General features: G+C 38.4%; 1 long non-coding RNA gene across 1 annotated transcript in view; it reads right to left on the bottom strand.

The window, feature by feature from the left end:
• The window catches only part of LOC128106360 (uncharacterized), a 43,757-nt gene extending 21,911 nt beyond the window's left edge, over positions 1-21,846 (bottom strand). Inside the window, exon 1 of the long non-coding RNA XR_008216673.1 lies at positions 21,528-21,846. This is a non-coding gene — a long non-coding RNA (uncharacterized LOC128106360). The remainder of the gene's footprint in view (positions 1-21,527) is intronic.
• Between the last annotated feature and the right edge of the window lie 1,577 nt (positions 21,847-23,423).

Here is a 23,423-nt window from a genome sequence, read left to right as displayed (position 1 = left end):
TGCAAATTTCTAGTCCTTGAAAGTTATTATTACCAACTAATTAGGATATAAAGAAATGCAAGTTAGTAATTAGTCATTACAATCAAACTTGTAAGTCATATTAGGTATGTTTTTAAGGTCAAACAGAAATATATTTTATATGGACAGGTCATCTTCAAATATTTCAGAGAGCTACAAATGGCATTTAAGTATTTTAATAACATAGATTCTTATTTTTTCTTTATGACACTGAGACATGTCTGCCCCTGGCAGCACCAATCTACTTCAGAGTAGATGATGGGCACCAAAGAAACTCCATATGGAGTTTACTTTCTTTGTGGCAAAAGTTAGCCACTGGGCAAGAAAGCACCCTTACCTCGACTACTAACAGTGTGCTGTCCAAATGGACAAAAGGACACAAAAGAAAGGACTGCCAAACCTTGCAAAGACAAGGTAGGATAGCCCTTCAGAAAATCATGCTTCACAGATAAGTCTGTCAGATATGCTAGACTGGTAGGCCAAAGATGGATGCCCCAATGTTGCAGAGGAACCTAGGGTGACTGTCCAGGAAGCCAGCTGTTTCTGTCATTTCTCACATTTTTGGAAAATCACTTCCTGCTTACTCAGTAAATATTATTTCCTTCTTGGATCTCTAAGGGAGCTGAAGACTAGATAGTCATAGTTTTCCTTATTAACAAATTCAGAAAAGAAACTCATTAAACAGGTATAAAGTGTATAAATTTGAAAGACATCAAAAGAAAGTTTTTGGTTGGCAGTACAAGGATAGATAGTGAATTAGGTACAACACTTTGGATTCACCAAAACAGGATAAACAATGGAATATTTTCTCTGAATTTGTCAAATGTTTATGGACTGGACACTGTTAATATAATTCTTGACTGTATATACTTATTGTACTTAGTGTATATAGTTTTTCTTATATTAGTTATAACCTTTTATTATTTTAGACAAAAAAGGGGAAAGGTGATATATTGTGTACCCTAATAAAATGTGTCTGAAGATTAGAGAACAGAACCAGCCACTAGATTAAACATAGAGGCCAGGCAGTGGTGGCACACACCTTTAATCTTAGTACTTGGCAGGCAGAGATCAGTCTAGATCTCTGTGAGTTCAAAGCCACCCTGGACTACATGAGATTGACTCAGTCTAGGAGAGAAACAGAGCCAGGCAGTGGTGGCACACACCTTTAATCCCAATCACTCGCCTTTAATCCCAGCACTTGAGAGCTCATGCCTTTGCTTGGAAAGGACACATGCCTTTAATCCCAGGAAGTGATGACTGGGCAGAGAAAGGTATATAAGGCATAAGGAGACAAGAAATAAAGACAGGAAGCTCATTTGTCTAGATGCCTATCGACTGAGGTTTTTTCAGGCTGAGGAGTTGGTGAGGTAAGAGGTGGTGGCTGTGGCTTGTTCCTTTGTCTCTTTGATCTGTCAGTATTTATCCCCAATATCTAGTTCAGGGATTTTTATTAAAAGACCTATTAGAATTCGTGTTGCACTAAAATTTTTCAGTAATTGAAGGGTTGTTTCATTTTCCAATCAATATCAACTCCAACATCACTTTTAGGTACTGAAAAACTACCAAGTCTTAATTTTTTTGTAAAATTTTAAATAAAAACGGGTAAATTATTTATTTTTTCTAACACTACAATCTATACAATTTTAAAAAATGGGCATCATCATTGACTAGTCAATGTGTAAAAAAAATGTATAAAGTAGAATTGGAGATTGTGTTTATTATTCTAATTTAAAACAACTAGACCCAATGCAGACAAAATAAACATGAATATTTGTAGAAGCTATTTAGTTTTTCTTTTTCAAGTGCTATATACTTCAATTTCTTTGTTCTAATCCAGTCCATAACTGCTTTTGTGGGTCCATTGTCTTCAGGGGTAACTCTCAATTCTATCTTTCTGGATTTTAAAAAGCTATGGAGCATATTATATGAAATGCTATGAAGTTAAGAGTAATTAATAATGATTATTATGCATTAATTAATAAATCCATTGCAATTACTTATAACAGCAAATTAAAAAGTGACCATGTTACTAGATCAGTGAAAGGTCAAGTAAATCCCTTATGTTTTTGGAGAATGAGTGTGTGAGTGGTACTTATTGATACTTATGAGTGTCTCAGCCAGTGATACTTTTTCATGTGTCTTCTGAAGTGCTGTTGGTTGGTCTTTGATCTTTTTGGGGGGGCCCATCACCCAGCTCCCAAAAAATTCACACACAGAGGCTTATTCTTAATTATGAATGGCCAGCCTTAGCTTGGCTTATTTCTTGCCAGCTTTCCTTAACTTAAATTATCCCATCTACCCTTTGCCTCTGGGCTTTTCCCGTTCTCTTACTTCTGTAAATCTTACTTCTTACTCCATGGCTTGCAGTGTAGCTGGGTGGCTAGTGCCTGGAGTCCTCATCCTTCTCTGGCTCCTAATTCCTAACCCTCTCCTCCCACTTTTCTCCTTTTATATCTTCTCTCTGCCTGCCAGCCCCACCTATCCTTTTTCCTGCCTTCTATTGGCCGTTCTGTTCTTTATTGGGCAATCAGGTGTTTTAGACAGGCACAGTAACACAGTTTCACAGAGTTAAACAAATGCAACATAAACAAAAGTAACATACCTTAAAATAATATTCTACTACACTGAACTGACAAAATATTTTCCCATCATTTTGGTGTTGACAAGTGTCCCATACCCCTAGAATCATTTAGAAGCCACTCACTGACTCTACTTAGTGATCTATTTTTCTGTGAGTTAAATAAATAAATAAATAAATAAATAAATAAATAAATAAATGAGGGCCTGTGTCACACAATACACACCTGACTTACATTACTATGACACATCACTTTATAGTCCTTCAGTTTTCCAATAAAACTGTCTTCTTAATCATACTTTATCATTTTTAATAAAACAAAGACAAAACAAAAACCCACTGCACATAGATCGAGTCCTAAAGAAAATCCAGTAAGATGCCCTGAAAATCCAGTAAGATGGATATAGAGCAGGCTTTGACCAAGCTACTGCTAAGAAACACAGACATCTGGAATTTGACTAAAAGTACTACCATGAATATGATGTCAATTTATATCTTTTCTAAGACAAGGCACAGAAAGATGAGAAGAGAACTTAATGTCCGGCCAACTGGAAGTCAGAATGCTGCATCTCAATCCCAGATGCCTGTGGAATGACTTTTGTAAGAGGCTTCCGTCTTAGAAACTATGCACAGGATTTTGTTCTAATTATTAGCTTCCAAACATCTTGATTTGGGATCCCTTTCCAGGTAGTGTGAAGTACAGGAGATGGACTCATCCTATTTGGCTAAACACAGTACTGAGAATCAGGAGAGGAAATCCTAGCACTTCTTAAAAATCTTTTGTCAATAAACTGGTCATAGTGAAAGCTAAAATCCTTAGCAAAGAGAAAACCAAAGGAAATAATATCGCAGGTACTTTATAGAAATGAATGATTATTGCTGTATCTGAGAAAATATTTTAACAAGTAAGCAGAGTCAAGAAATAATGAGGGATAAACATGCAGTTAAAATGCTATAGAGCTGCCCTTGCATGTGAGGTTCTGGGTTTGATTCACCGTGTTGCAGGGGAAACTTACTTAGGCATCTTGTCCAAGGTGACTGCAACTTCATTGTTAAAACAATGTCTTGAACCCTGGCTAAGGTTTCAAATGGCAGAAAAAAATTATGGCATAAATAATGAAGCAACAGGAGAGAAGAAGACATAAAAAAAAAAAGACATAAAAAACAGGATGACCAGTGAAAGTGCAAAGAAAAAGGAAGAGAAGTTGAGTCTCTGTCTTTCAGTGGGGGGAGTCCATTTTGAAATAAAAAAGAAAAGTCCAGCGAGGGAGGAAACATGGTCATAACTGGGTACAAAGCTTCAAATGTACATGTTAACTGCATCTCAACATAAGATCAGCTAGAAATTCATGTCCAGACTTAATGGCACATTTTTCTGTTGTAATCTTCTTTTCCCCAACATAACATTTTCCCACAGAGGGCTATGATGGTGTCCATGGCTCATGCTGTGGCAGAGGGCTGTGTTGATGTCTGTGGTCTGTGCTGCCACCAGAGGTCCATGGTAGGTGCTGACGCCAGAGACCATGTGGATGTCCGCAGTCAGTGCTCCCACTGACTGTAAAGGGCAAGGAAGCTACTTTTGCATCTTATGGATGACTAAAGACTCACAGTGGAGAAAGAGGGACACAGAAGGCTTCTGTGACAACCTCTGCTGCAGAGCTTATATTCAGTATTCTATGGAGTGTGAGGACCATCTCTGGCCAAAATGAAGGGAGGATATATAAAAAAAATTCATAAGCAGCTCACTCTAAATAGAAATGTTTCTATTAATCAACTTTAAACATGTCTGTAAAATCAGAGCAATAAATTTAAATCATAGTATGTTAAAGCAGAAAATGTCTTTCAGGTAATGTCACACACATGAATACTCTACTTACTGAATGTTAATTCTATTTTACTGACATATGATCATGAAATGATTGCCTTCAGTCTACCACCTCCCCCATATGTTGATTGGATTTCACTGGATTTCCTCCTAAGGACCAATATAATTCAAGATATTGGTCTAACATTTTAATTATAAGTAAACACAGTATTTCCTGTAATAAAATTAGAAGCAACCTGGAGTCATCTCTGTCCTTCACACTAAGCCATACAAGGACTTTGGTAGGGCTTCAGGTAGTTTCAAAACTGTGTTGAAACTAATTAAAATGGGTTTATTCTCAAGATATCTATCTGAGGCAAACATGTTCAGAGAATATCTGTTAGTTGTCTATAAACAACCCTCAGGGAAACTCTTCCACTCTGGTTTCTTTTTTTTTTTGTTGTTGTTGCTGTTGTTTGTTTGTTTGTTTTAATTACACACATGGTAGGAAATGAAAGAAAAAGAAAAATCTTTGGAAGTGTGTCTTAGTTTGCATTCTGTTGCTATGATAAGACACTGACCAAGTGCAACCTGGGGAGAGAAGAATCTAGCTCATCTCACAAGTTACAGTCTGCCATGGAGGAAAGCCAAAGTGGGAATTCAGATAGGAGCTTGAAGCAGAAACTGAAACAGAGACCATGGTGGAGTGCTGCTTACTGGCCTCTTCTCTCACAGTCATCTGCCTTTCTTACACAGCCCAGGCCCACTTGCTAGGGATGGTACTGCCCACAGTGGACTAAGCCCTACTCTATTAATGAGCAATCCAAAAAATGCCCACAGACACGCCTGTGGCCAATCCTGTAAGGACATTATTCAACTGAGGTTGCCTCTTCCCAAGTGTGTCAAGTTGACAACCAAGATTAGCCATCACATGGTGTTGTGACAAACACTGTTATAAAATTAAAAGGCTTTGTAGTTGGATCGTCTTTTCTCAAGATGGTTTAATTTTAAAATTAAATATCTTTCAGCTTACCTCTGCCTCACATGACCATTTAGCAGTGTTTGGACACTCTTTAGCCAACTGTCCTAAGTCACACATTTTGTAATATTTCAAGAGATGGAATCAAAATTTGCGTTGTTCTTGGGGATATATTGATTTTAGTAATAAAAAACTGGAAAATGAGCCGGGGGGTGGTGGTGGCGCATGCCTTTAATCCCAGCACTTGGGAGGCAGAGCCAGGCGGATCTCTGTGAGTTCGAGGCCAGCCTGGACTACCAAGTGAGTCCCAGGAAAGGCGCAAAGCTACACAGAGAAACCCTGTCTCGAAAAACCAAAAAAAAAAAAAAAAAAAAAAAAAAAACTGGAAAATGTTTTAAATTAAACCAGCAGCCATAACCTCAGTTAGTGAATGCAATAGGAATGCAAAAGACAGTAGGAATCCCTAAATTCTTCAAATCTGCAAATGGTCCCAGGGTCCCAAATAACACCCAAACCCCTGTGTGATTGTTTTTGCCGATGGTTCACATGTGTGCTGACTAGTTGATGCACTCGTTCTGCGTAGTCCCTTTGTGTTTAACACCTACTCTGAGAGAAACACTATATATAACTAATTGCTCATATTTAACTGTATCATTTAAAGTTTTCCAGGTGTATACACCCGTGACTCCATCACCAGTCAAAACAACACATGTCACCCACAATTCCCTTGTCCTGGAAATTCCTGCCAACACCCTCTCCCTGCTACTGACCTACCTTTTGTTACTACAGATTAGTCTGAATTTCCTATAACATTACAAAATGGTTTTACTCCCCCACCCTTTATTCCTGGTCTGTTATTTTTTACAAAACACAAGTATGCTGAGAACTTAGATGTTGTAAAATGCAATAATGTATTCTTTTGTATTGCTAAGCAATATTCCATTGTTAAACTATACTAAAATTTATTTATTGTCCTGTTGATGAGCTAATCCTAAATTTTAGAGCCCTCTGAGCTGTGCAAACTTGGACTTATGTGGGTGTCCAGTTATTGTGCATTGTGTATTGGTGAAATTATTAAGGCCACTCCACGTAGTTAAAAGGAGATTTATTTAATGGCGTAACTTACAAATTAAGGGATAGGTAGGTCGCAGGGTCTGGGGAAGGTGTATCGCAGTCCAGCGGTGTTCTCTGGAGCTCTGCTTGGCCCACCTCCACCGTCCAGGGTCCCGGAACCGAGAGAGAGCGCTGGCCGATCCAGATCTCGGGTCTCCAGGCGCCTCCCTTGGCCCCGCTTTGTAGGCGTGACAGTTGCCGAAGTCTCAATGGGTTTGGAACTTCCAGATCAAAGCTGGAATGGCTACCCACTACAATTTTGTCTCTGTGTTTTTCTAAGACTAGTTAGCTGTTACTGTTCAAAGATGTACTTATGTTTCACATAATGCTTTAAATTTTCAAGGCTTGCAAGCAATTGCATTTTCCCCTCTTAATTTATGTATCTCCATATATTAAAATAATTGATCACTCAATTAGTAATCATAAACTATTTGGTGGTCTGAGTGGTCAAATTATGAAAAGTATCTGACCTGAACTCTTTCAGAATAATTACAAATTCTTTCTGGTTTCATCTTTTTTCCTTTCTTGATATTGAATATCTGTTTATTTGAGAAAACTATCAAAGCTAGACACTTAAAACTTTTAAAAAATAAAATTAAATATAGTTTATATCTATAACTACATTAAGAGGAAAAAATACATTTACATGGAGGAAAATGTTTGTTTTCTTTTCTCATTTTGAGTTATTCTTAAAAGTTATGACTGACTTTTTTAATTGGAAAAATATGGTGATGTTATTCTTTTAATTGAAAAATATAGGAGCAAGATGGGGCAGAGTTCCAGTTTTACTATAGGAAAATGCTCATATTTCACAGGTATGCCATTATTAATGCCCAACTTCATTGTCATTTTTCATTCAGAACTCCCACTGGGAATACTACATGAGAAAGAAATAGAGGATGGGACCAGATTATTATAATTCACAAGACTAATTATGACTTTGAGTTTTCCTGAATAAGCTAATTCTTTCTGTACCCTGGGATCGGTAAGCATGAGAGCATTCTTACAAGGGCTTTGCTGAGTTTACCATGGCCTGTATTTATAAATAAATTTGGTGATATCAAACAACATTTCAGTTCTATGTTTTCTTTGGGGTTTGCTTCTAAAAATTATTCTAAGAAGAGGGAGGGACAGGAGAGGCTAATGTGGGGGCAAATACTAGCAAAGTACAAAGATATGTATGAAAATGTCATAGTGAAACCCATTGTTCTGTGTGATACTGAAACAATTAATTTAAAAATCTGGTGCCACAGGTATATTTTAACTAAATAATAATAAAAAGGCACACACGAATCACGCACTACGGGTCTAAACTCATAGGTTTGAAATAAGCTGTTTATTCTTATCGATGTCACTGGAACAAGACTAAAGTGGACCGTGGGAAAGCAAGGATGACAGAGAACTTGAGAGGACAGTGGGCAGACAGGAGTGGACGGAAGCTGGCAGGACACTGTTGCTTGATCTCCATGTTTATTTGTGGAGAGCCTTGGGCGTGACATACAATGATTAGATGACCTCTGATGACTTGAAATCCGTTTTAGATGTGGGTCTGATCAACCTCACGAATGCTGATTGCAAGGCTTCCTGTGATGACACCATTAGCCAGTTCCTCCAGGAGCCTCTCCATTCAGGCACTCATTGCAATCCACCGGAAAGGGTTTTCTTGGTGCATTAAATAATTTCCATTGGTGAGGTTTCTTGTTTTTCAGTCTACCTCTGGTTTTATGCTTACATTTTGTTCCAAGAGAAAAACTAAGCAATAATAGACACGTGTGCCTTTTGCAAAGATTCAGGCCCCAACCAATATAGCAATAAATTACACAAGGTCAAAACTCCTTTTCACATGCCTCTAATATTGATGCATTTTATGAGGTAGAAGAGCAAACACTGACCTCCTCTAGTAGAGATACACAAAACTAGTAATTACACCTAGTTGTTGAAAAATCATTATGAAGTTGTATGACAAAAAAAAAATGGGTATTAACTGGGAGGAGAGATTCTACCCACCAAGCCATGTGGGAAGCTTAATGGGCTCTGGAAAACAAGCCACCCTATAAAACTTTCTAACACAGCTATGTCACCATGATGAGGGGCACACTTTCTCTTTTATATGACAAAACATTGTATACTGAATGTAATACAGTAGGCTTGTGTGCAAGACACATATAATCACTACTATTTTCTGTTGACTTTTCTAGCTTAAGTCATCATTTTCTCTATTATCAATTTACCTAATATGTTAGCAAGAATGTGCTTTATTGTCACTTAGTGCTTGCCAGGTGGCCCTTGATTATGATTAAATAGACACGTAAGCTCACTAGCCGTTCTTATGTGGAATCGTCTATTGCTACAATAAATATTACTGGATATCTTATATGACCTAGCTATAGAAAATAGTATTTAATATTGAGGGTAAAGGCTAACAGGGCTTTACTTCTACTGTACCACACTTCCCTGTGTTATAAAGCACATCTGTGAAATATGCATGCCTCTACAGAAGTTACTCTTCTCAAAACATGCAATGCTCACTCTGCTCTTACACATACCTGACATCCACTGAATCCAAGAAGATTTTGTTCCCTTACTGTAAAGTATGACTGTTGTGGGCCCCTTAACGAACTCCACCACCATGAATGAACCCTGATCAGAACAGCGAGTACAGCTACATGGAGGCTTATATCAGCAATGCCACTTAACACATTCAAAGAACCTGGAAGTTCTGACACAAAGTGACATACCTGAGCACAGAGTTGGATGAAGCTCTCTGCAGCTGGCTTCTTGTACCAACACAGGGAGTTGTGCCCAGTGAACACAGAAGCTCAGTGTTCTGGGTCCTCAAGGTGTGAGGCTCTTTCCGAAGTCTTCATGTTCAGCATATCTTATTGACATAGCATAATGGCTTCTGTAGCCACCAAAGAAGCCTGTGAGGTCGGAGCTTCCAGGCCAATCCTTTGAAGAACTTCCTGTTGCTTCCTCCCACCCACAGTCCTGTATCAGGCTCTACATCACCACCGGAACAAAAGAACAATAAGACTGTGTTTGGGGCATCTCCTATGGCTGGTTTCAGTTAAAAATGTAACTTTCTCCACGATGATGACTGGAGGTACTAAACTTTCAAACTATTTTAGTAATTTAGGGCTGGAAAAGAATCGTTCCAGTTACAAATGCTATTATACCATGGTCAGTGGAAACAAATGGCAAATATACCCGTGTTGAACATTTCTCTACACACATGTCCACGTGTTCATATAAAGTATAGAACCATCATAGCATGTACCAAGTACTCTATGTAGCTGTAGTTATCACTTACATATCGTAGATCCTTCTCAATTATAAACATATAATCTCCTTTTATGAAAATTAGTGTTTGAGACAGTAAGTACATGTCTAGGTATAATATATTGCATTTTTGTTAATAAATAATTATTGTATTCTAAATATTTTAGTAAACAAACATTTTCTCTCAATAATTTCATGGCCTTTGTATAACCCAACATAGTTCATATCTCCTAGTGTTCTCAACAGACACAACTGTTATTAAATCTTTTGCTATATTGAAAGTTATCTATTTTTACTGTTGCTTTTGCTCGTTCGTTTGCTTTGCTTTTAGAAACAAGATTTCCCTGTAGAGACCAGACCAGTGTGGTACTCATTGAATAGCCAGCTTGGGCCTTAAGCTCACAATCTTCCCGCCTCTGCCTACTGGATGCTGGCATTGTAAGTATGAGCTACCACACCTAGTGTTGTTCAGATTTTAAAGAAGGGGTGTTTCCTATTAGAAACAATAATTTTTGCTAATCTCAAGCACATATTTTAGCTTAGTGTATTGTGTATTAGTAATACTTAGTGTATTAGTATACATGCATTGTTCTCATTAGTATTAATTAACTATTATTCTTAAAGAGTAGAATTGTCCATGTGGGCAGTTGAGATTTTATTAGTGTTGCCAAGTACTTTAGGTTCTTAAATATTCATTTAATTATTTGTAATATACCAAAGTTGGTTAAAAGTTCTTCTGAAACAATTGTCAGCCTTGTTTTATAAAACCTGTTTCAAAAATGAGTCTAGCACAGTGAAAGAAATGCTTTTAATGGAGAGATGAAAAAGGGGGAGGGGGAACTCAGAGGGAGAAAAATGTCAAGTGAATTGATACGATTTGTTAAATTAAATATGGATTCATAGAACTCATATTCATGTATTTATACAATATATTCATACTGACATTGAAAATACATTTTGAAAATATCCAAATAGAAGTTCTATATCCATGAAGACATTTTTAATCTTTAAAAAGTAAAAGTTATCCACATAATAGAATTTTATGACTTTTCTGCTAACTACTCTACATTTCAAGTTTTTTGACAGGAAAACACAACAAATCTGAATCCATAAAAGTTCTAAAGGAAATTATATCCAATGTTGCTACTTTCAGGAATGTTTATACTTATGCTGCTAGTTTACATTGCCAATGAATATAACATACATTCTTTTGTTTTAAATTCATATCCAGGTCATTGAATATTAGTCCATTACATTTACAGCTCCATGCAGCCATTCTGCTGGGTCACTAAACGGTTTAAACTTAGCAGATCAAATGTTAGTAAAACCAAGTCTTAATTTTTGTCAGTTGTGAAATATGGTACAGAGAAAATGAACTAGTTCTTGAGAGTTGGAAAGGTACGATTTTTTAAAAGCCTCCACAAATTCCTGTATCACAAAGACACAAGTTATGCCTTCAGCCCTACTTGAACGATTAGCATCTGTGGATGACAATGCATTTTCTAAATGGTACAGCACCTAAAGTGAAGAGTTTGGATCAGAAAATGCATATGATATGATTTGCACGGAAGTCAACTTAATCTGAAAATTAAAAGTGTTTAGATATGAATCCCGAGTTGTTTAGGATTACTTTGTCACAAAGCCTATTAATATTTGTGGATTCTCCTCCAGTCTTGTGTATTTCATATTTGTGTAAGCTTTTTGTTCCTGTCTTTGCAAGGAGTGTGTTTTATTGCTTTCACAAAAATTCAGTCATAGCTCAAGTTATTTTAACAAATGATTATTTTTTTCTCTGTTTAAAAAAAATGGTTTTAAGATCAAGATTTTACATCACAGAGAAAATGGAGGAAAATTGAGAGAATCCTTTCGTTTCCTTTTGTAGCCTGCTACTGATGATGAAAAACAAGAGAACAAATGTAATTGGTAAAATAAACCCCATGGGAAGTTTCAAGCATCTCGAACAGAGGAATATTCCTAGTTGTAAATAGCTCAATTTTATTTCTAGAACCTAAAATATGCGTTGCTACCACCCCACCCCAATCTTGCTTCCATTTCAACACTTCGGCCTTAACAGAATAAACAAGTGATTGTCAGAAAAGAAAACCCAGCCAAGGTTTGGGGTCTGCTGCCACCGGCTTCTGTCTTGCACAATGCCATGCCAATAGCTACTGGTAAGGAGAAATAAAGAGAGGTCCACCACTGTGGGGTGTAGAAGCAAAGGGCCAGAGGGGCATCACTTCAATCCCTGGCCTCTGCTTCCCCCTCACTCTGCATCGCCAGAAAAGAGATGCTCTTCATTCACAAAACAGAACAAGAAAAGCTCTGTAATTATTTTTGGCTCAGCTCCATTGAAATTCATTCTCATGGACGCATCTCTGTTTCAGATTAAAACAATGCTTACAATATTCATTCTCTGCTCTTGCTTGCTTTCCTTTTTCAGTATTCCTGCACACCACCCATCCCCAAACAACCCACCCACCCCCCATTTTCCTCTTGTAGTCTTTATTTTTCAATGGTTTTCTCTCTTTCTTCCTCTCTCTCCCCCTCTCGCCCATCTCTCTGTCTCTGTCTCTGTCACTCTCTCTCACACTTTCTTGCCTGTCTCGCTGTCTCTCTGTCTCTTTCTCCCCCCTCTCTCGCCTGTCTCTCTTTCTCTGTCTCTCCATCTCTCCCTGTCTCTGTCTCTCTCTGTCTCTCTGTCTCTGTCTCTCTCTCACACTCACTCTCTCTGCCTTTTACAATGTGTTTTTCTCTATCATGCTAAATAAAGTTGGACTTAGAGGCTGCTAACAATGATGCTTCTCAGTGCCTACTGAAGACCTCCATGTTTATTGTCAACGGGACAGTCTGCCTACCCTACCAGCCTTGAAAGTTCCCCCCATCTGATACCCCTGCATGCTTCAGGATAGTTGGTCTGTGACATGATACTTTGAAACAAAAGCAAAACCAAAAAACCCCAAACACAGCAACAACAACAGAAATCAATCATTCCTCATGCATCCTATTAATAAAATTAGAAAGAATTTGCTTTCCTCTATCTCTCTCTCATCTACATCTAAGTCACACAAGATTGATAAAGTCTTTATTACCAATAGTAGGTGGCAGTTATTAACTCCTAGCAACAAAACCTTCAAAATCACTATTTTTAAAGCAGAATTCCATGACGTAGTTGTAAGGATTAAATCTATTTTTTCTATCATTAACTTTAACTCTTTTTCCTCCTCTTGAGATAAAGACTTTTGTCTCTTTGTTGTTAGGAGAAAATAATTTCAGCAAATATAGTTTGTGCATCTGGACTTAATAAAGTTATCTGTTATGAAATGTTGTCTTGTCTCTCATCTCTCCTGAAACAGTGAGTTCTTTAGACTCCTCGGATGAGGCAAAGATTTTACTTGAAATGACTTATACTTTGTCGAATTCTGATTTCCCAGGTTTTTCAATTCTTAGTGACTGGAGGCACAATTTGCTGATAAACCTTTTATTAAAAGAGGTGGATCTCATACCTACTTTCACCATCATTAATTTTTTTAGTTTTGCTGTTTCTCACTCTCTAATTGCAATAATTAATTTGTGTTCATTTCAGATTCTCAGCACCATCACCCATGAAGTGTGCGCTCCTGTGAACAGTGGCTGTTTTGGGTGGATACTGGGTTCACTTGTAAGGAAGCTTTACCCTTCTACACCAGCTTGACAAATGGAACAGAATCCTGACAGCTGCCCAGATGTGAAATGTCTCTGGGCTTTCCTATCTGTCTAATAACATGAAAGCAATGTGTGGCTGTATATTTAGAAGAGTTTGGGAATCTATTTCTGAGACTCCATAACAACCCTATCACTGGGCTCCACTTGGTTTACCAAATAAAGTGTGTAGGGGGTGTAATCCCTCTCACACACACTGCTGTTAATTACACTGTAAACATTTAATACACATTCTTTCTTTCCTTTGCCCTTTTCAAAAGGAAAGGTGGTAATTTATATGTACTCTGCCTCTTTCTTCTCATTGTTTTATGTCTTATCTTTCTGGATTTCTTTCATTTCAGCAGAATGGAGGTGGACATGTTTGGGAAGACAAAAATATTTACCCAGTTCATTTTTTCACATAAAGAAACGGCCCAGGCACCTTCTACTTTGTCTTATGGCCTTTGTTAAGCCACTAATGTGAAAGCTGTGCTTTAATTACCACAGCACTGTAAAGGAAATGCAGTAGGAACACATAGCCCTTGAACGTTAGCCAAATGAAAGCAGGTTTAACAGCAAGAATGGCCATGTTTGGGATCCATATGCATGCTCAACTCACACATTCAGGCAATGCAATAAAGCAGGGAAAAAACAGCTGATACACAAAAGGGACCGTCTAGACAGGGCCCCATCAGTCTGGCTAAATTTGGTGCTGGCATTCCCAATGGGATTGTAATATAATTGTTCTGGTGTCTGCGTTCATTCCCCGTCAAACACCATTCCAAAAACACATCCTTCTCCCCCCAACACTTCTTCTTCCACAAATATGAAACCCAAACTGCAATGCTAGAGAGGGCATTAGAAGGCCCAAGCCCAAGAGAACATCACAATTCAGCAGAATTGTACCGTTTAAATTAATTGTTTCTTTTAATCCTCGTGTTAGTTAACTCCAATACAATTAATTTCACTGAATTTTAATAATTTAAGATCATAGAAAAAAATTTAAATGCAAATATAAACAACCTTAAAATATTGAGCATCATAGACAAAAGCAAACAGGCCTTCTGTTCCTTTGTACTCATTAACCTCTGTTATAAAATTTAACAGAAATCAGAGATGTAAAAGTATAGAGATGGACATGGATCATAAATTCTAATGAGGACAAGGCTAATGAAAACAGTGTTAAGCAAAAGCATTGAAAATGCCAATTGTGTATTTTTTTTTCTTTCTTGAGTTTAAAGTCACAGTATTTTCTCTCTAAACATTGTATGAAAGTTTCATTTCTATTAATTTGTGAATGAATGACTCTGTGTCTTTGGCTTTTAAAAAGAGAAATCAACAATATTCATCTACTTGTTTGTAATAGCTACCAATTAATATTTCTAAATATTCTAGTTTAAGGCCTCAAGAAAAATGAAAATCATTACTTAAAGAATAAAATAAAATGCACATCATTAAAATGAATAATGCATAGATTATTGATAAAAATATTCATAATATAAAAACTTCCACAACACTGAAATTAAAACTGTGAGATTCCACCACAGCCCTTAGGAAAACACAGATTTGAGGACTGTATCTTAACCTAACTACACACATTTCTTTTCATTTCTGTTTCAACGTGTCACCGATGGACACTGTTATGAGGTTTACATTAACTAGGAAACCTATTTTTCAAAACTATTTTTTTTTAATACCCAGAAAAATTATCTTGGTAAAGAAGCTGGACTGTTGAGTAGTTTTGTACTCCTGAGAGCGGGTCTGGATTTGCATTTCTGATTTGAGGCTTAAATAACCCTTTCCTGGTGCTGTGAACAGAGTTATCTCCAACCTTTCTAGCAGCTTGGAGACATCAGATTAGGATACCAAGTACACTAAGCAAGTGTGCCAACCCCATCAGGAACCACTCCAACCTGGAGAAAAATCAAGACAATGCTTCAGGATCTAGACCCTGGCTTTATCCAACAGGAGGAAGCCGAGAGGCCAACATCCTCACCAAAACCTGACACAGGCAAGAAATAGTGCAAGGCACAAGGCCTCAACACACACAAAGACAGAACACAAACCCCATGGAAATCACAGCTACAGTAGCCCAGACATACCCAACAAGAGTTAGAAATGGTCTAAATCCTCCTGTGAAATAGAAAGGTGAAATGTATGATTAAGAGACTGTATCTTTCCATTTTTTTTTTATTTTAAAAATCCACGAATAGTGACGTTGGATTTTTCCCTTCTTCATACAAAATTCTCATTCTGCATCTGTACATGGACACTAGAAGTATGGTAATTAACAAAGTCAACAACACAATATTTTAACAGAATATCCACCTGCAGCCGGTTCTTTGCTTATAATTGTTTTATTATTCACTTTATTTTTTGAACACGCTCTGCTGGGAAGTGAAAGAAAGGCATACTGTAGGCCTCTCTGAGATGAAACACTGTAGCAAAATCGGAGTTTTATACTTGGTTTTCAAACTATTGAATAATATCCTATGAGACCTCTTAGGTCTTAACTGGATTAAAATGAATATATTTGTGCTCCAGCTCTTCAGTTAACTAATGTGCATGTGAATTGACACTGCAAGGGAGCCACACTGAGCCTGGATGCAGGGGACAGGCTGGGTGTAGCTGTGTGAAGGAGTGTGCAGGCCAGTGCGGGCAGCCTCTGACGAACGACAAAAATGAAAAGGAGCAGGCCTTGGGGTCTAGTGTATTTTGTCGGGGCCACAAGAGCAGCTGAGCGGAGAGATGGGGGGAGGGGGAAGGGTAGTGGTAGGAGGAGGGTGGAGAATGGGGTGTGGTGTGTGTGTGTGTGTGTGTGTGTGTGTGTGTGTGTGTGTGTGTGTTGGCTCTGAGGTTTTAGCTATGGCTGAGCTTGGGGTTTTTTTTTGTTTAGTTGTTTCCCAGCATAAAGAGCACAGAGTTTCAGACTCAGAGTGGAGTACTTGCAAAGGGAATGTCATCCCAGCTTCTCTTTCTGGTCCTTCCCTGTGGTCGCTGCTCAGAACTGTGGCTGGGAAGAAGGAGTGGGGGGTGAGGCAAGAGACGGGGGTCTGTCTGCAGCTGCCCCTCTCACACTTGAATAAAAGAACTTTTTTTTTTCAGGGGTAGGGAAGCTGTGAATACCTTTCCCAATAAGAGATGAGGCATATTGAAAACTATATTAAATTACCCTGATTAACAATTTAGCCACGAACAGGGGAGCTTTGGGAGATCTCTATAGGCAGGACTGGGGGCTATTCATGCCAGCAGCTAAGAGGTCGAAAGGTTTCTGAAGTTCACAGGCTCAGAGCCTTTGTTATGCTAACAGACAATCTCAAATCAGCTGCCTAGTGGAGTGTGAAATATAAATGATTCCTTGAGAACGTCCAGTAAGTTGTCACTCTTGCTCTCCAAATACCAGGACAGGCTGCTAATTTTTAGCAGGCCCTTTTGCAACATTGCTGGCCCTAAATGAATGCCTTTGTAGTTCCAATCATCTTTTCAAGGGAGCTGTCCTATCATCATAGTCCAAATGCATCTCGGTTTTGACTATTAAATGAAAATCAGGGCTCAGCCGTGCTTGACTTTTCCAAGCAGCCGATGTTTGGGATGGGTGGAGGCCGCTCTCATGCACAAGAAGTTAGCACCCACTGCAGGAGGGCCAGGGCATTAATAACAGCCACAGCCAGGACTACCCCAACTCCAACCCCCACCTCCACCCCTGCTAGGAACAAAGCTCCTGGAGAGATTTACAGGGGGCTTCCCTCAGGCTGGACTACCTTTCTCTTTCAGCCACACCAACCCTTGTCTGATTTATGGACCCTCTGTCCAACAGGACGGCCGCTGACCTGTTAGCATCTGACTGGTCACTTTGAAGCAGCAACCTTAGGGATGAATATATTCATTCTTCAGGGCAGATGAGGCCAAGAGGAAGAAGACAAGGTGTATGTCCAGGCTGTGCCCTCAGTATCAGAAGCCCGTGGATATTGGGTTTTTTTTTTTTTCATTTTTCCCAAAAGGTTAAAAGCATGGCTATGATCTTGGGTGGAATATGAGTACGTCCAGAGAAATGTCTTAGCTCTTCAAGTTTGAAATCCCAAAGCTCTGATAGTAAGCAAAGCACCACCAATGCAAACCCCAAGTAAGCTCTGAGATTGATGATGAAAATATGTTAGGGAGAGTGTGGCCAGATCAAGTGAGCTAGGAGCAAAGGACATAGCCAATTGACAGAAATCAAGAAAACCCAGAAGAAAGGAAAGAGCATCTGCTGCTGGGCACCCATCTGCATCAGTCTGCACAGAGGGCTGATACCAACGACCTGACCCTTAACACTTTGGGGGACTATTTCTGACTTCATGTTCTCAACTTTTTGTTGAAACACTAAAAGGTCCTTAACATCTCTGCATTCTCCAAACAGGTCAAGCTTGATTTCTGAGGCAACAAATGGAAGAAAAACAAAACAAAACAAATGAATCGTATCTCCTAATATATTCTCCCAGTATGTTGGTAAACATAAGAACACGTGAGCGATAAATTGACCACATTCTCAGGTAGCTTTATAAAGAGCTCCATCCGTGCAGAAAACCTGAAGGCCTTGAGTGTCCCTCATCTCCTCGTTTTTCTAACTACAACAATTTCTAACTACTATTGCTGTAGAAACTAGTGTAAGCAAACACTGTTTTTTCTTCCAAAGTAACTAGGACTTAGGACCATATATTAACACATGAATTACAGAACAATATGAAAGGTCCTGTATCTTTCACCAGCTTAAAAATTATCTAGCTATAGATTTAACTGTTATTTTATAAAAAATAATCAGCATACAATATCCATTTGGAAAGAACCCTGAAATTTAATTCAGAGAATTTAGTCAATTGTTTCGGATTATTACTTACTGTTCAAATCCTTTTTTTATTTCAATTTTATAAACTTGTAGGTAACACTGTTTAGGAAAATTAGCTCAAGTTAGTAACATTAAGGAGTAAAAGTTCACAGTGTCTTCAGTTAAATATGTGAATTGGACAATAATTTGTTACTGGTCTGTTCATGCCCTTCTCATGGGGACATAGCAAACTTGTCCTCCTAATTCCGGGGACAGAAAACTGTGGACTTCTAAATATATAAAAAGGAGGCAATATTGATCAATAAAAGTTCAGCAGATGTGGTAATGTGCTTAAAGTCAACTTTTATTCCCTTTCTTTCTAAAAAAAGAAAAATCCTCAAATTAATATTAAACTGTAGAGTATCTACCTGCTGTTGACTCCTGCTGGACATTCAAAGGAGAAATACTCGCCCTGTGCTTTCCAAATTCTTGTTTTACCTCTTCCTTGTGTCCTCTCTTTTAACACATCAAAATAGGGGAGGAAGCGCTTTTGTGTTAAAACTGCAGAGAAAACACAGAGTACTTGGAGAGCAGTGGATGCCAGCTTCACCTTTGGGGCTTGGTTTGTTTTTTCCCCCTGCAGCGATTTGTCTTTTTCCTCTGGCTTTGCAGACCTTAAACTCTAGTCACTTGAAGAAAAGCAACGGTTGAAATGAAAAGTGGGGACAAACTGCATCAAACCTGAGTTTTGCTGGGAAATGAGCAGGATGAACATAGCGTGGGGACAGAGCCCCAGCATCTCTCCCTACACACAGAAATAAACAGAAAATTTACAAAGCTGCTCTTTTTGTTTACGCTTACCTAAATAGCTATGATCTAAGAGAAAGAGAATTCCTGTTTTAGAAAAGTTTCCAAGTTGCCGGGTCACTGTGGTGGGGGCATCTGAACGTGTGTGTTTGTGTGCATGCACGGGAGAGGATGTCTGGGGAGGAAAAAGACAGACGGGGGTAGAGGAAGGGCAGATAACTTTGCTGACATATTAATCCTTTAGATAGCAGCCAACGAATGGTCCAAATAGACATTTGTTTCCCTGAACAGGTTCTGTGCAGGTCTCTCACAAGCTGTGGCATATGCTTCATTTATATGTATATTTATTTAGAACGGTAGAGAATAATAGGTATAGTTTGTCTATAGTCATAGTTATTATTTAAAGTCCAAAGAGGTTACAACTTTCTTTCTACCCCAAACACAAATACAAAGGTCTTTTGAATCTGCCTCTGGCTTTATGTTGTGGGCCAATTAAAAATGAAGATAATATTCCAACTACTGAGCCTTAGTAGAAGGAAGAATGGTCTACAAGGCAGAGTGGTTCCAAGATGGCTGCCTCTCCTTTCTTTCCCCTCCCAACAGCCTGTTTTTCCACACAGAAATTAATGTGGTATTTTGTTTGGGAGCTACACTGCAGATCATTAGCAAATGAAGCAGCCTCTCCCTCCGAGGCACCAACCTCTGCCTGCAGTGTTCTCGGTGCCGAGGAGGTGTGGAGAGATTAAAATGCAAGCATTCAGATGCACTAGGTTTTTGCACAGTGACTGGACTCACACACATGTACACTTGAACGTATGAACACCACACACGGTTGCAAATAAAATCAAAGGCCCAATGCTGTCTCCGTTTTCAGGACAGACAGTAAAGCAGGGCCTGAACCTTTTCCCAAAGGTTAACAAAGGCACCATTCACGGCCTGTTTGATTTTTTAAAAAAGATATATCTTACTGATGACTCTCTCATTAAGCAGACTTCTGAAGTCTGGGGAGACAAGATTTCCATAAATTATCTCTCTATTCATCTCATGCTGGTACAAAATGCAAAGATAATTTTTTTGTTTTTCTTTTTTTTTTGTTTTTTGTTTTTTAAAGAGACATATGAAGCTGTGAAGCTTCTTGACAAACACACTAAAGGATTATGATCTTTAGGAATGACTATTGTTAATTATAATAAATACGTATTTTAATCATAAAATCCTACCAATAAAGCCAAATTTAAAATAATGTAGAGAATAAATAAAAATATAACTGGTGTTTGCTAGCAGGTCCCTCACAGCTTTGTAGACTAGAGTGCACTAGGCACAGAACAATGTGAATGGTTTAGTTCCTACAGGAAATATATTAAAAAAAAAAAAAAAAACCACAACCCTTTATCTAAAAGCCATCAGGGACAAGCACTCAATACAAGTTAACAAGCAGGGACTGATAAGATAACATTTATATGAGGTCAGAAGTCAAATGCCAGTCAAAGGCTTTTAACCTCTTGGGTCATAAACAGGAATAGTTAAAAGTGAGAGGTACTTATTTATCGGATTTTAAGGGTACCTGATCATTGCCAGAGAATCACCAATGATAAAACTAATTGGAATTTATAGAAAAAGGACTTTGTAGCTATTCAAAGAAAATTAACCTACAAACCCACAATTCTTCAATTGGCAGGAAGAAAAACAAACAAACAAAAAACCCTTGTTTCAGAGGAAAAAAAAAATCAACCCACTGATTTAAACAGATTTAATAACAACAACAAAAAACCTCTTCTATAAACAAATTATGACTACTATAAAGACTGACTAAAATATAGTAAAAGACACATTTTTAACAAATTCCGTATTAATATTCTTAATAGCCCCAAATTCCACAATTTGTTCCCTGTTTATTCCTTGTTCTTTTGCAAACCTTCAGACCTAATAAATCAGAATATAACGCCAGACTCACAATGCTCATATCCCCACAATGCCATCATTTACAAATTTAAAATTATAAATATTCTAATAGCAATTTTAAAACATCAGAAAATTGAAACTGCTTAATTAAATTTTTATCTCAATCTATCCAGACAAGCACATGTTTTCTTTTATTTCCTGCAGGAATATTTTTCTTTGTTTTGATCTCTCTCTCTCTCTGTCTCTCTCTCTCTCTCTCTCTCCCTCTTTAGGTTTACATTCCAAACTCCCAAGCAGTTCCCAGTCCCTGAGTCTACGCTCGCTCGTTTATATTTTCAAAGCACACCCCCCTGTTTTCTTTTGCAATAGAAAAAAGCAGATCTGGTTAGTCCTTTCTAGAGCGAGATGGAAGGACAGACGGTTGTCAGGCCCTCCAAGGCCCACTGTTTCTTTAAACAGAGTCCACAATACACTAGACGAACATTGTGGATTTAAAATGCTTTTAAATATTTATCACTAGTATTTTATCATCATATTCAAATGACACCTGGAGTGCACTCACCTTTATTGACAATCTCTGTTCTGAAAGTCCATTTGCTTCCTTAAAGCCCCCCAAGCAGAACAAGGACGACCCGTTTTCATTCAGTTAATGTTTAGTAAAAAACCAAGCAACCTTAATCAGCATGCTGATTGCATCGTCAACTAACAAATAATTTACCGCTCTGAGCATTGCATTCCATTAAAAGCTCATTAAATTTTCTGCTCTCCAATGGGAGGTTTAGCTTTTGAACTGCATGCTTTTGCTTCGAATGATCATTTATTCAATTTTTATAAAATGTGGTGTCCCCCCCCACCTCACTCCAAAGTGTAGGTGAGCATTTCAATACCTATAGACTGTCAACATGCAGAAACACAGCCCAGGGTTTGATAACATTCGATTTGATTTACAAAATCTTTTCAATAAAAACCCTGCACAATTGCTTGTACTTTCAGGACTTTGAAATACCTGAACTATATCTGTGGTCACATGTAACCCAAACACAGCTTCAAAAACATTAATATCTAATATAAAATTTCAAATCCTTTTTTTAAGTTTAAATTTTTCTTTCCCATGTCTTATCGCTATTGTATTTATTACGTTATCCTCATATATAATTGTTGTCTACTGCTTCAAAAGGGGGTGATGACACTACAAAGCTTTTTAATGACAAACTTTGGCAGGGTGGCCAGTTACCAAAGAAATCTACATTTTTCTGGGGTTTGCACATTTCCTACAGATCCCTTAGTCCTCTGAATTATTTTTATGCCCAGACTCATCAAGAAAAGGGTATATTTACTATTTTTAATTTAGGGAAATGTTGAAAATATTAGGCCACAAATTAACATGCATCTTTGGATTGCTAATTGTGCTCATTGCAAATTTGGGTCATTTTGCATGAGTGACTCTAATGTGGGGCTGAGATTGCCATGCAGCTCAGTGGATTCCTGATTCCCCTCGCTAATCCTGAACTCAGTGATTGTGTCAGGTGCAGGTCTGTATGCTCTAGCAGCTGGCTCATCCTCATCAATGCAAATAAGGCAACTCCTACAATCAGAACCTCGTGAGTGTGAGGCCTGATTGCTGAGGGCAGGCGCGAGCACGACACAGACTCTCACTTTCAAATCACGCTAAGTGACAAGACAACTGCAGTGTCCTCCCAGCTCAAAATCAACCTTTGGAAAACAAAACAAGAACGTGATGGCGGCCAAGAGGAGCGAAGCCCGGTGTTGGGCAAGTGAACTTGTTTAGAGGGGCTTTATTTAGATACCGATAGAATGCGAAGTGTGTTCCAACAAATAATTGTTTAGCTCCCCTTCCGGGCAGACTTTGTTTTCAGAGCTGCAGGGGTAAGCAAAGGTGAGGGAGACATGGGCCCTGTCTCCAAGAAACCCTATGGTTTGATTGCGGAAAACTGTAATGATTCAGATAATGGCAAAACTGTTATTAAGGAGCAGTCACTAAAATCTTCAATGAAAACCACAAAACCATACTTTCAAGGGAACTATTTATAGAGGGAATTACGGCAGAGAAGTTAAGAGCGAGGTTTTGGAGGCTTCGGGTTCAAATCCCAGTCTTGCTACTTACTCGATCAGGTTTCTTCACCCTTCTAAACTGTGGCATCACCAGCCCCCATACCTACTGCCCAGGGATCTTAGAGAATGAAATAGCATTACATAAGTAGCACACCACCTGCTTGACACCTAGTAAGTGCTCAGTAATGTCAGTTGTGATTATTATTTCCTCCTTCGCACCAAGAGAGGAGCAATACAGAAAAGACAGTGTGCCACTGTGTCAAAGACATTTATGTGGTCTTGCTCAAAATTCTCGTGTTGTGTGTAGCACTTACCCTGTGGACGAGAAAATACAGTGAATGCTAAAAAGCCCTGTGTCTCTCAGTGGTCTGGCCAGTCCTGGCAA

This window comes from Peromyscus californicus, unplaced genomic scaffold, assembly GCF_007827085.1.
Source record: "Peromyscus californicus insignis strain IS unplaced genomic scaffold, ASM782708v3 Scaffold_9__1_contigs__length_137607984, whole genome shotgun sequence".
Classification (NCBI taxonomy): domain Eukaryota; kingdom Metazoa; phylum Chordata; class Mammalia; order Rodentia; family Cricetidae; genus Peromyscus; species Peromyscus californicus.
The sequence above is the reverse complement of the archived record's forward strand: the minus strand, read 5'-3'. Positions and strand labels throughout refer to the sequence as shown.